This window comes from Castor canadensis, chromosome 19 (assembly GCF_047511655.1).
Source record: "Castor canadensis chromosome 19, mCasCan1.hap1v2, whole genome shotgun sequence".
NCBI lineage: Eukaryota > Metazoa > Chordata > Mammalia > Rodentia > Castoridae > Castor > Castor canadensis.
The window spans coordinates 22,784,003-22,797,008 of record NC_133404.1 but is presented as its reverse complement, the minus strand read 5'-3'; the positions used below and the strand labels follow the sequence as shown (position 1 = coordinate 22,797,008).

Below are 13,006 nucleotides of genomic sequence, written 5' to 3'. Positions count from 1 at the left end.
AGCAAGCCTGGTGGTGCATACCTCTAATCCTAGTACTCTGAGGTAGAGGGGACCATGAGTTTGAGCCAACAGACCCAGTTTCAAAAAACAAACAAGTCAAAGAGAGTTCAATTAGCACCAGGAGTTCCTCTTCAGGGTCTGTTCTCGTGACCACTGGGTGTTTCTGAAGTGAAGAAGGAGATGAGTGGAAAACTTTTGCGTCGTGCCTACAGTAATGTTTCCAGCTGCCCAGGAGAAGGGATCCCAGAGAAACAGCAGAATTGAGGGGTACAGGGCAAGCTCAGGCAATGGATTGTGCACAAGACTTGGTAGGTGTCTAGGAGATGTTTCTCCTTGGACATGGCCAACATCTGTGCCTACATGAACTCTTATGTATTCTAACTATAATAACTAACTCAGTCCACATGATTTTCTTGTGTGTCTCTGTCATAATATATGTTTGGTCTTCATTGTTTCTAAACTTTTACATTATGCACATAGCAATAGTTACTTTACTTCTCATTTTATGAATTATTCATAGGCGAAGTGTCTGTTAACCATAAACAATTGAAATTTCAACACATTGTTATGCCTTTTTTATCATTTCTGAGATTAATATCTCTTCATTTTCATAGAAGCAGAAGGGACATGATTTGGGGAGAGGAAGAAGGCCCGTATGAGGTGGAAGGGGGACAGGAGTGGCTAATTATGGGTGGACATGATGGATATTCATTTATACATGTATGAAAATGTCATAAACCTATTTTTTAATTTTGTTAGCATATAATAGTTGTATAGGGGAATATATTGTAATATTTGCATATGTGCTTACAATATATCTTACTTAGATCTGTCCCCTCCATTGTTTTCCCTTTCCCTCCCTTCCTCCTTCTTAGAACAATTTCAACCTTCTATTTTCATATATGGACACAAAATACATCCACCATATTCACTCTCTCATTCCCCCTTTCCTTGTGTCCACCTACCTCCCACTACTACTAACCCCCAGAAAAGACCTATTTTCCCTCCTGCCAAAGACAGAGAAGCCCATTATTTTGTGTGGTTAAAAAATGGAGAAAAATCTGCTCATTTCACCTGGTCATCATCATTGCATGTCCTTAAGCAATGGGATTCTTTTGGGTGTGTGTTTCTTTGGTTAATTGGTAGACTTCAATGCCCGAGAGCTACTAAGCTATTGATACTCACTTGTAATTTGTAGTTGTTCTAACTTTTCCCTTGTATTATTCTCCTTAACAATACTACATTTATTTCCACTTACTTTAATTCAGTTTGCCTTCATTTTTTTAATTAAAAGGTGAAAAATTAAGTAATAGACTTTAGATGTTTTATGATTTCTACATTATGGATTCAATGTTCTACATTTCCAATTAAGTTCTGCTTTGCTGGTTTTACAAAAATTTTGATAAGTTGTGTTTTAAGTTGAATTTTCAAAGTATTTCAAAGTTTCTCTTGATCTTTCTTCATGAGTCATGGATACATATTTAAAGGTACATTATTAAATTACGACATATTTTGGGAATTTCCACTTACTCTTGGTTATTGATTTCCACTTTAATACCATTGTGTTCTGAGAGAAAACATGGCATGATTTTCATTCTCATAAGTGTGCTAAAGTGTGTTTATGTCTTTGATGCAGTCTATCTTGGTGAGTGGTCCAGTGGACTGGTCAAAGAATGTGTAATTTGTCCATTAATTACTAAAACAGCTTGCACAATATATGTACTTGATTGGTCCTTATGTTTAGGCAAACTATGTTCTTAGTAGTTTTCTCCCTCCCCCGTCTGTCGTTTCTGTTACAGGGTGTTCGTAAATACAATGGTAGCAGTAGACTCATATGTCTGTCAATGCAGTTTGATCATTTTTGTCTCACATAGTTTGATGCTATTGGTTAGTGCATACACTTGGCTTTTTATATGTTATTGGAGGATTGTCCCCTTTATTTTATGCCATACTCTTCTTCATTCTTCATACTCTTCTTCATTCTTCATAACCCTCATTGATTTCATGACTGTTCCTTATGAACTAAATGCCACAATTCTTGATTTCTGTCATTATTATTCTCATGGCATATTTTTGTTACTTTCTCTTACTTTTTATTTAAATGTATCTTCATATTTAAAATGTTTCTTACAGACCACATGTACATAAGTCTTCTTATTCATTCCAAATACTTTTTTCCTTTTAGTTTGTTCATTCAGACCATTCACGTCAAATCAATGATTGGCATAAATCTATTAATATCTACCATATTTGTTACTTTTTTCTACGTTTTTTGGCAGTACTTGCAAGACAAGTGTTCTACCACCTGACTCCTGCTCTCACCCCTTTTTGCTTTAGTTATTTTTCAGATAGGGTCTCACTTTTTAACCCAGGTCTAACCATGGACCATGATCCCCTAAACTACTACTCTGACATAGCTGTATTTTAGATATAAAGCACCATTCCCAGTTTATATTTTGAAGTGGAATCTCACTAACTTTTCATTCTGACTACCATTGAACCTCAGTCCTTCTGATATCTGCCTCCATAGTGCTGGGATTACAGGTATGTGTGACTGTCTTTTTTCTTTGTTCTATTGTATCTTCCCCTTGTTTTCTGCTTGTTGAGGTTTGAGCATTTTATGTGATTCTATTTTCTCTCTTAGCATATCAAACATGAATCTTTGTTTTACTTATATTATTGGTTGTCCTAGTATATAAACTTTGTTTTCTAAATTTAACAAATATTTTGAGAAACTGTAACAATTGATAATTTGTTTCATTATATATGTTTGTTGATATATATACATTACATGTGCATGTTTTTACATATATTATGAAATGAATAGTAAAAAATAATACTAGAGCCAGGATTGAGAAAATATGATCCTCTCTTTATAGCATAATCACCAGTGCCTTAGCTTCAAGGAGGCAGAACTAGTTTCAGACAGAGCCCATCCTTACCAGGGGTGAACCTGGACAAGTTATTTGACCTCTCAGGGTCTTTCCAGCATCCCCACTTATTCCCTGGGATTATTTTAATTTCTGTGTCCATGCCAGCTATCATGGTTATATGTCCATAATCATCTGTGTTTCCAATGAACCATAATAGCTGGTGTCACCTGTTGCTAATGCAAAAAGTTGGAGGTGGGGAAAGCCAGTAGCCAGAAGCTTAGGCTTGGCAAAAGAGGATTTGGATCTAATTTTCTTTTCCTGAGACTGCCTCACATTTTTATTACCTTCCTTTCAGGTTGGACACCCTTTTTCATTTCTTTGGATATAAGCTTAATTGATGAGTGTATGGTAATTGATTTTAACTCCTTGTGACAGCACCAAAGTACTCTACACATAGGCTGCACCATTTTATACTGTCGCAGCAATGATTAGGAGTTCCAAATCATGTGCATCCTTTTTGTTGTTGTTTTTGGTGGTACTGGGGTTTGACTCAGTGATTCATGCTTGCTAAACAGGCACTCTACCTTCTGAGCCACTCCATCAGCCTATTTTGGTGTTCGGTATATTCTTTGTAAGGCCTCTTAAGCTACTGCTTGGGCTGGCTTCAAACCATATACTCCTGATTTCTGCCTACTGAGTAGCTAGGATTATAGGAATGAGCCACTGTTGCCCAGCTAACACTTGTTTTAATCATTTTCTTTGTTGGACTGGGATTTTGAACTCAGGACTTTGTACTTACAAAGCAGGCCCTCTACTGTTTGAGCCACACCACAGTCCATTTTCCTCTGGTTATTTTGGAGATGGTGGTCTCATGAACTATATCCCTGGACTGGCCTCAAATTGAGACCCTTCCAATCTCAACCTCCCAAGTAGACAGGATTACAGTCATAGAAAATCAGTGTCCAGCTAGTTTTAATCATTTTGACTGTAACTATTCTAGTAGCAGTGAAGGTGATTTTGATGATAAGCATACTTTTTATGTTTGTTGACAAAGTGTATATTCCTTTGTTAATTGTTAATTGGTTTATTTATATTTTGTCCTTGTGACATAAATATTGTTTGTATATTTCAGATAATAGACTCTTTTCAGATATTTAATATGAATTTTTTTCTTCCATTTTGTGTGCTATTATGACATAATCCTAAATAAATATTTGATCTCTATTTTCCCTTTCTAGCAATTATCTTTTGAGCCTTGAGACTGTCTAAGGGACTAGTTTGTTTGTAAGCTAGTGAGGTGACTGATGGTTTAGGGCCCTCAATGGCCCTGATGCTTGGTTGCAGAGAAAAACATCATGTGATCAAATAGTAGAAGTTTTGAGGCCTGTCCAGACATATGCAGTGTGCATAGGGTCAGGACATTGATGTGATCACTACCGATTAATGACTTAGTCAATGATTAATCCATTAAGAAACTGTAGAGACATCCGAAGGGACAGGGTTTGTAAAACTTCAATATTACTGAACACAGGGAGATGAAGGAAGGGTGCTGCCAAGAGAGGACATGTAAACTTTATCCCTGTGCTACTTATCTTTTCCCATGTGTGTCCTCTTCTGGCTATTCATTTGTTCCACAGTGAATCAACAGTCATAATTTCACTGTTTTCATGGGCTCTGTGGGCCACTGCACTTTTTTGTTTCAATATATTGCATATAATTTTGATGAGTTTCTTTACTAACACTAATGGTATTTTACAGATCTGTCAAGATTTTCTGTACATAGTGTTAGGTGATCCAAGGCATGAGAATATAGATTTTGCTTTCACTTTTGTGTATGGATGTCTTTAATTTCACTTTTCTTTTTTATGTTTTGATGGTACAGGGGCTTGAACTCACGCTTCATAGGCAGGCTTTCTATCACTTTAGCTGTCCTCAGCCTTTTTTGCTTTAGTTATTTTTCAGATAGTGTTTTATGCTTTTCACCAGAGTTGACCTTGAACAGTGATCCTGCTTTCTCCATCTACCAAGTAGCTAGGATGAAAGGCATCCTAGCTTTGATTTTTTCCTCAGAAATCAAACGGAGTTACCCAGTAATCCTGAGATAACACTCCTCCCATTGGGTCATTTCTCACTGGGTAGGCAACACTTCACATGCCCAGCATGACAGGTGCCATTTGGTGGTGGTGATCAGTGGTAGCAGGATTTCTTAGAAGCCATTCCCACAAACTTATTTGGCTCAGATTCATCCTTCACAGCCTACCTCCAATCCTTAGCAAATCTTTAAGAAATGAATCATGCCCTTAACATAGAGTAAAAAGTTTCTTGAATATTAACTGCTCCTCCTTCAAATTCTGCATTGTATATTTATACAAACCAGAATAGGTGTATGCCCACAACTTTGTGTCAGAGTTGATGGGATGCTCCTCATGCCATTGCATGCAATTGGTCTTCATCCTAAACCAGGAGGAGAAATTCTTACCTGATTTCATAGATGAGAGTTTTGATTCTCAAGTGGAGCACCTTTCTAGGACATACGGTATGTCTGAGCAAAGAGCCCATGCCCCTAACCATCAGATGTCCTAACTCAGCACGTCAGTATCTCCCTTTTGCCTGGATGTGTTGCCTCTTTGGGCATTCACTGTAAAGCCAGAAGTCTGCTTCTTACTTCCTCCATGATGGGCTGTGATTGTGCTCAGGATTGTGCTCATGTGTACAGGATCCACATGCTGTGCTTTGGTCTTCAGTCTGCAGCTACATAGTACTCATGGTTTTACATCATGGTCAGTGGATTTGGTACTCCTGAAATATGCAACTCAAAATAAACAGTGAAAATTTGTTAAAACTGATAATTAAACTGACATAATAAACAGTGAAAAATGCAACAGGAAAAGTAAAACAGATATTTTCTGGGGCGGGGGGGAGGTACACTTCTGATGCAGGCGCTGATGCTAGGTGGATTTCATCAGGTGATACCAAGGGCAGGGGTAGAACTTGCTCTACCATTGTAGCAACCAAAAGATGTTCTGGCAGGCTTAGATTAGCATCTGACTTGACTCTATCTCCTAGAGGTAGTTTTTCCTCTACATGTAAAAGTGGTTCAATTTTAGCTAATGTTGGCTTAGGCAACTAGAGATCCATAATAGCCAGATGTTTTTGCCACGGCTGGCTCAAAGCCAGGTGGAGATGTGCAAACCAGGTGGAGACTCACAGAAGTGTTAAGGTATTCTGGCCTTTCTGCCCCAGAAACAACCTGCAATATCTTCACAAGTGACACAGAATGCTGTGGTGGCTCTCGACCTCCATATAGTTCTAGAGAAACTTGTAGTAGTTGGAGTTGCTGGTATTATGGATGGAAGCTTTTGCTTGAGCTCAGGATTAATGTTCTATGCAAGCTCCAAGTCTATGGCTGGAAACAGATGCACTGCTAGTGCAGGCAACTCTAGAAGGTTAAGTTGCACTGCACTTGCAAAAGGAGACAAGATTCCCTTGATGAGTGGCTTTGCCTGAGCCTGTCCATACAGAAGACCTTACTTTCCAGATTAGTCCCAGTCCCTCACCTAGCAACAACACATCTTCCCAGACTGGGATCCACCAGTGTCTACTTGCCTGACACCATTTTTTTTGGAGTCTCCTTCCAGGTGACCCAGTATCCACATACTCACATGTTCTCAGGCACTTGCCTAAAGCCTTCTTACTATTATTGATCTCTACCTCACAGGATTCCAGGTCCTCCAGCTGGGTCAGGAGGTGGATACAGATTGCCAGCTCTGAGCATGAGGGCGTGTTGAGCAGCAAATAGGCCATCAGCTAGTTAAAGATGGCCAGGTCTTTGGACGTGTAAAAATTCTCAGGGTTCTTACCATCCATGTTCCCAGGAAGGAGCATATGGTACTAGGGGCATGTTGGTTAGTAGTGTCACATCCTGACCTCTCCTTCCTAGTCCTCAAATGGCACCTTGCCAGGATGATCATGCCGAGCTATACAGCCTCGTGCAGCTGGGAATTTTTGGGAGATGTGTGAGGCCCATGTAAAATCAGAGTGCTCACCTCACCTCCTTTACATGCCCTCATGGAAGATAGTGCAGGGAGAGCCTGGCTTGGATGGATGTTGGTAGGTATAGATTTTCACAGGAGCTGGCTCTGAACTTCAAGATCCCCTAGGCTGTCTTGATACCCAAGACTCCACCCACAGCTCTGTATTTTTCTACCTGTAGGTTGAACCCTCAGGCTTCATCCTTGTAATTGAAACAATAAATCTCATCTTCCCTCCATTGCCAACCCCCTAACATCCTCAGGGATGGAGTCCACTCACTTCTTTATTTGCTCATCCTCCTCACAATCAAAGTGGAAATATCCATACCTACAGGAAGCCAGGAAGGCATCATATAATATTCTGACTTTTAGGCGAATGGGTTAATTCCCAGGTAGGAATGGAAATCTGGGAAGGGATGGAAAATTTGTCTGTACTCTTCCCTGAATTGCATACTGAGTGACTACACATTGTACCTGATTCATAAACAGTTGTGCAATTAGTGAACCTGACCTCTTCTTCCCAGATATCTCAGTGTGCACGATGGCCCACTACAAGTCATTTTTGTTTTTGTCGGGGAAAAGGTGGGGCTTAAACTCAGTATATAATTCTTGCTAGGCATCACTCTGTTGCTTGTGCCATGCCCCCAGACAACACCTTCAGGGTGGTGGAGAACCTTTAGTAGGTACACAGGAAGGCAGAAACCAAGAAGGGGCCCCTGCTCTGTAGGGCGGGCACCAGGTGGTTCACAAGTTGCTCCATCAGGCTAGACTCGAGGGTCCTCACCCTGCAGATCTCATCCAGGGCAGGAATAGACTCAGTTTCACCCTGAGGCAGAATCAAGGAGGAACAGTTTAAATGTGGAAACTATAGCAAACTGAAAAATTACTCATTGCCATATAGTGAAGTGAAAACTGCACAGAAAGGATTGTCCTCAGTATTCAGACTTAAGAACCATACATGATATTGGGAATGGAGACTTGTGGAAGGGGGGGCAGTCAGAACAGTTGCTTGGTCTATTTGCATCTGCCCTTGACAGCTTTGTGTCCCCTTAGAGTCCTTCTGGAAAAATGGCCAGAGGTACCTGGTTTGGTGCCAGGCCTGATCCAGAATCTCCTGAGGTAGACAAGGCACTTGTGGGCTTCCTGTGGAGGCAGAGGAAGTTGGGAGACAGCAAGAGAACATCCTGCTCTCTACAGGGTTTCTGGCCTGAACTGGCTCTAACTGACTCTGGAATGTGGCTGCCTGTCTCCCAGGGTTCCATGTTCTGTTGGGTCATTATCTAGGAATTAGGATCACCTCTTGGGGTCCCTTTACCTGAGCAAGACCCTCCCAAAGATCCCCTTGCTTACTGACAGCTCACTCTCACATCACCATGTGCACATCTGGATACAGTTATACGAGCACACCTGTCCTACTCAACCATCCTCAGGTAGGCCTGAGTGCATCTACTGCCTCAGCAGTAAAAAACTTGGTGATGAGACCATTACAGAAATTGATTGAAAATACACATTCATTTCCACGTGGACAAATAGGTACACATAAACATATGCAGGGACTCTCAGCACACACAGACATACAAATGCAGGTGCATAAGTACACACTCACAAACCCAGAGGCAAATGCAAATAGCCATACAAGTGCATAGGAACAAGAGAATGAGGTTAGGATTCAGACTAAGACTAATCTTAAGGGAATAGGATGAGTCTTAAGGTTAGCATTAAGAATAGGGTCAGGGTTAGGTTCTAATCAAGGTTAGAGACTGGGTCTGGATTAGGGTCAGTTTCAGGGTTACAGTGATCATCACAAGGCTCAGGGGCAGGCTCAGGTTTTAGTTAGTGTTATGCTTAGGGACAGTGTTGTAGGGGTAATTTTTGCATAGGGGTTAAAGTGCAGCTTTAGTACAGCATCCTAGGCTCTAAGGAAGCCATGTATAGTCAATGGCTGCTCTGTCTGGGTAAATTAAGGGTGACTGTGGGACAGTTGGGACAGAGTAAGCTGATCTTTGACCAGAAGGGCACCCTCCTCCCTGGTAGCATGTTTCCATGTGCGTGTGTCATATGTGCTGATTGAACACAAGAGTTCAGAGCAACATCTATTCAAATAATTTGTGTTTAATTGGACTGTTGCTCCTTTATTTTTGTGTTGTAAGGTTATTTTATATATCCTGGATAGACACTCGTATTATTTATGTGACTTGCAAAGGTTCTCTTCATTTATTTGGGTGTCTTTTCACTTTAATGGTGTACCTTGTATCGTAAGAGACTTTAATTCTGATACAGTTCAATGTAATTTTCTTCTGTCCCTTGTGCTTTTGGTATCCTATCCTAGAAAATATTATATAACTTAGGCCCACAAAGATGTCTTGCTATCGTGTCTTTATGTGTTTGGGAATGTAGTTCTATGTCCTCTTTTTGGATTTTGTCTTTTCAACATTTACTTTTATACATATGATCAGTATTTGGTGAACTATGTATACAATGTGAGGAAGGAGTCCAGTTAGCATTGTAGATATTCAATTATCCCAACAGCATTTGATGGAAAAAATTCTTATGCAATGTATTGACTTGGCAGTGGTGAAAATCTGTTATGCCTATTTCATTCATCCATGTGTCTAACCTTATTCCAGTATGACAAAAAACAGATTATTATTGAATTATAGTAAATCTTTAAATACTACACCAAATTTGCTGTTTTACAAGATTATTTTGAATGTTGTAGATGTGTTGCATTTTCATATGAATCATAAAATCAGTTTGTCAATTTGGACAAAAAGATACCATCTAGGATTTTGAAAAGGAATTCCAATTAAACTGAAGAAACACTTGATAGTATTTCCATATGAATAATTAATTATTGTCCACCTGGACGAGAAATGGTTGACTACATTGCCAAAAGATTCATGTGCTAGAAGGTTGGTCTTCAGTGTGCTGATTTTGACAGGTATCGGGACCTCTAAGTACTGGGGTCTAGAAGAAGATGATCATATCATGAGAAGTGCCACTTTTGTAAGTGACTCATGTTCTCATGGAACCCCAGTTAGTTTCCATAGTAATGAGTTGTCATCAAAGGTCAATTCTGGCATGAATCTCATTATCTTGGATCTCACCATATAATGTCTTCTACAGGATTTCATCCCCTATGACCCAATCCACCATTAGACCCTCACCATGGCCCTCTCATATGACACAGTCTGATCGTAGACATTCAGCCTCCAAAACTGTGAGCTAAATAAATTTCTTATCTTTATGATGTACCCAGTCTTAAGTATTTATTGTAGCCACTGAAAACAGACTAATTCACTGTCTAGTCACTGAGCATCAAATGTTTCCATTTATTTAGCATTTCATTAATTTTGTTCAGTAAATTTTATTGCTTTCACTGTACATGCTTTCCACATTTTTTATTTTTATTTCCAATTTTTCCTTTAGGAATCTGTTTTCATTGAAACATTTGTTTGAGTTTTATTTTATTTATTTTGTTTGGCAGAACTGGGGTTTGAATTCAGGGCCTTGCCCTTGCTAAGCAGCCACTCTATCACTTGAAGCACTCTGCTAATTCAATTGAGTTTTATTTTAGATTGTTTGTTACTAGCTACTGTATATAAATATAATTATTTTATATTGACATTGTATATTACAACCTTGCTGAAATTGGAGTTTTTAAATTCTTTTTTATGTTTTAATAATACTTGAATTTTGTTAGAATACTTAAAATTTTCTCTTTACAAACTCAAGTCATTTGCAAACAGAGATAGTCTGCGTTTCCAATCTAGATACCTCATGTTCATTTTACTATCATGAATGCATAGGCTACCCCCCTGCATAGAATGTTGAGTAGTTGTGATATGAGTGGACATCTTTGTCTTATTTCTAGTCATTGGGGAAAATATAGAGACTTTAACATAATTTATGATGTTATGTGATTTTTTTGTTGTCCATGTTCTTTTAAGATGAAGAAAGTTCCCACATAGCTGCCTCTTCACATCCATAGCTTTCTGTTGGTCAGCTCCAGGGTTGTATCCATGAAACATGTCTACAAAGCCTTCTGAAAGTCATGGGAATACATATTGTACTTACATGGACTTCCATAAGGTCATCACCCATGATTTTACTGTTTGTAACATGGGTATATTCTTATATCCACATAGATAATGAAATCTGAGATCCTCCCACCTTAATACCTGCATGAGAATTCGAGTTTGACTTTGAAAAAGTTTCTCACTTCTTATATTTAGGCTTTGTTGTTTTGAGCACATGTAATATAAAAAATCTTCTGGCACCTAGCATTATACTTCTCTCTGAGACATGATAGCTTCCTTTATATTCCACATTTTAACACATGTTTAATTATTGCATTCATTTCATTATAACTGGTTTTTCTATCAAATTTAAATGTTTTATCCAATCTTTGTTTCTTTTTCATTTCAGTGAAAACTTTTTCATGTATCATGATATACACTGAATGTCATTCATCCCTACACTCTGGGCACAACAAGGCAGAGTAAAATATTATAAATGAGCCAGAAGAGAATTTGGAGAAGGAATGCTCCATCTCATAAGAGTAAATCAAGATCCCTGAGTTCTGACTGCCCACAGTTAGAACCAGAATGGTGATAACTCAAGACTTTATCAGCATGATGTCATGGACACAGATCTACAGTACTACACATAAAGTCACCAGACATGACTCTCTGATAGTATGAATTATAGAACTTCCAACAATGTACTAAGCTAGCAGATTTCATTAAGACTAGCCTTGCAACCATATTTCTCAGAGAAGTCATTTTTCTTTCTTATTTTTTGGGGGGGAGACAGGACTGGAGTTTGAACTCAGGACTTTGCACTTGCTAGGTAGGTACTGTACTGCTTGAGCCACACCTCCTGTCCATTTTGCTCTGGTTATTTTGGAGATAGGTCTCAAGAACTCTTTGCCCAAGCTGGCCTCAAATCATGATCTTCCCAATCTCAGTCTCCCAATTAGCTAGAATTACAGGCATTAGCCACCAGCATCAGGCTCACACTTTCTTTTTCAATATGAATATTTTATATTTATTTTTCTCACCTATTGACTTAGGCTGCATTACCCAGAACAATGATGAAACAAGATTGGGCATCTTTATCATAATTCTAACATTTAAAAAATCTCAGAGACTGCCAAGACACCCTTTGTTTTATGTTAATTTTCATGGATGCCCTTCTTAAGTAAAATTCCCTTCTTTGACTAATCTGTTTAGTGTTTTTGCATCAGTGGATTTTTGGTTTGTCAAATATTTATTCACCATACTTATAGGTAAACATGTTGTTTATTCTATTAATACATTGTATTGTGTTATATTATATTGATTATGTTTTGGACATTGAAGAAAACTTGCTTTCTTAAATAAAATCCCCTTGCTTAATTGCTTTTTACATGTTGCTGAATTGTTTTCCTAGTGTTTCTTTGGGATGTACTCTGTCTTCATAAGGCATATTGACTTTTGTCCTTGTTATAATGTCTTTGACTCATTTCGTTAGTAAGGTAAATTGCCCTAACAGAATGCATTTGGAAGCTTTCTCTTCTCAATTATTTCATTTTGTTTTATTTTCTTAGAGAAAGACTGTTATTAATTCTTTAAAGGTGTATGATAATCCACCTGTGAAGTCCTCTCAACTTGGGCAGGAACTGATTTAAAACAACAATCACATAAGTATGTGAAGGGTTCTTTCCAACGCTGAGTCTTCAGTTGATACTTCAGAATTCTCTGTCATCTACATCTGGATTCTAACCCAAGGGTAATTCTGTCTGTGTGTGTGTGTGTGTGTGAGTAAGCTAAATAGTAACTTGTTAGGCAACAATTTATAAGTAATACAATTGGCAGTAATATAGTATGGCATCGAATGACATCCTGAATCACAAAAATGGCATTAGTATTGAACCTGGTAAAATATGAAGATTTATAGTATATTTATTAGTTTTGTACCCAGTGATACTTGCAGTGTTTTCATAAATGTGTATCATTATGTAACTAAAATCACTACAGGAAGGGCTGGAGCTCAAACAGCAGAGTGCCTAACTAGCACTCCAGAAAAAAATTAAAATGGGAAATAAAAACACTACAGGAA

At 38.5% G+C, this 13,006-nt stretch overlaps 1 long non-coding RNA gene across 1 annotated transcript in view; it reads left to right on the top strand.

The window, feature by feature from the left end:
* The window catches only part of LOC141419225 (uncharacterized), a 62,614-nt gene extending 50,311 nt beyond the window's left edge, over positions 1 to 12,303 (top strand). Inside the window, exons 5-6 of the long non-coding RNA XR_012443925.1 lie at positions 10,031 to 10,124; positions 11,333 to 12,303. This is a non-coding gene — a long non-coding RNA (uncharacterized lncRNA). The remainder of the gene's footprint in view (positions 1 to 10,030; positions 10,125 to 11,332) is intronic.
* Positions 12,304 to 13,006: the final 703 nt, after the last annotated feature.